This window comes from Chenopodium album, chromosome 17 (assembly GCF_948465745.1).
Source record: "Chenopodium album chromosome 17, dcCheAlbu1.1, whole genome shotgun sequence".
NCBI classification, from domain to species: Eukaryota; Viridiplantae; Streptophyta; class Magnoliopsida; order Caryophyllales; family Amaranthaceae; genus Chenopodium; species Chenopodium album.
Genome location: NC_137850.1, coordinates 23,499,215 through 23,500,106, shown reverse-complemented (window position 1 = coordinate 23,500,106; position 892 = coordinate 23,499,215). Strand labels below are relative to the sequence as shown.

At 42.2% G+C, this 892-nt stretch overlaps 1 non-coding gene across 1 annotated transcript; it reads left to right on the top strand.

The window, feature by feature from the left end:
- Window positions 1-464: 464 nt before the first annotated feature.
- On the top strand, window positions 465-570 carry LOC145590480 (small nucleolar RNA R71). Its single transcript, XR_014102072.1, has one exon. It is a non-coding gene; the product is annotated as a small nucleolar RNA R71 (small nucleolar RNA).
- Window positions 571-892: the final 322 nt, after the last annotated feature.

Sequence of the window (892 nt, the reverse complement as noted above, 5' to 3'; positions counted from 1 at the left end):
TTCACATGCTCATTCACATTTCCATCTTGATCATCACAAACATCCATACATGCATGAGGGCAACTAGAAACATCATGATCATACGACCCACAATCATCACAAAACAAGCATCCACTAGGCATGTTACTAGAAGAAGGGGTTGAGAATTAGAAGATGTACCTCTCCCCTTAGATTGGGAGGGAAGACTTGAAACTTGGTAGGTAGCACTTTCCAACTTTGCCTTGATAGCGGACATCTCCTTCCCCAAGTTTGTCATTTGAGAGGATAGATTGTTGATTGCATTTAGATGATCAATTGAGTACACCAAAGAGCTACTCTTTCTAGTTGACTCTCTTTCTCCATCTTGCCAATCTCTATAATACCTCACTACGTCCTCAATTATGTCCACCACTTCCTCTTCCGTTTTGTTCATGATAGGACCTCCGGCTCCTCCATAGAAGATTTGAATGATTTGATAGGTTGGAATTCCGTGATGAGGACATTCTCTTTGATACTCCTTGTATCTCTCCCATGCTTCATAGAGGCTCTCACTTGACTTTTGCTTGAAACCTTGAATCAAAGCTCTAGCCTCCGCCGTTTTCTTTTGGGGATAGAAACGGGATAGAAATTCCTTGGTGACCTCGTCCCATGTCCTTAGAGAATTCGGCTTAACCTCCTTGTCTAGCCATTCCAAAGCATGCCCTATGAGAGGAAAGGGAAAGAGCTTGAGGCGGATGAATTCTTAGGAAATTCCGTTCACCTTGATAATATTGTAATATTTCTCGAACTCCTTGAGATTGTTTAGTGGGCTTTCATGTTTGGCCCCACTAAATTGTCGCCTCTCTATCAAAGTGATCATTGCCGGTCTTATTTTAAAATTATTTTCCGGTGTTGTAGGTGGAGCAATCCCACT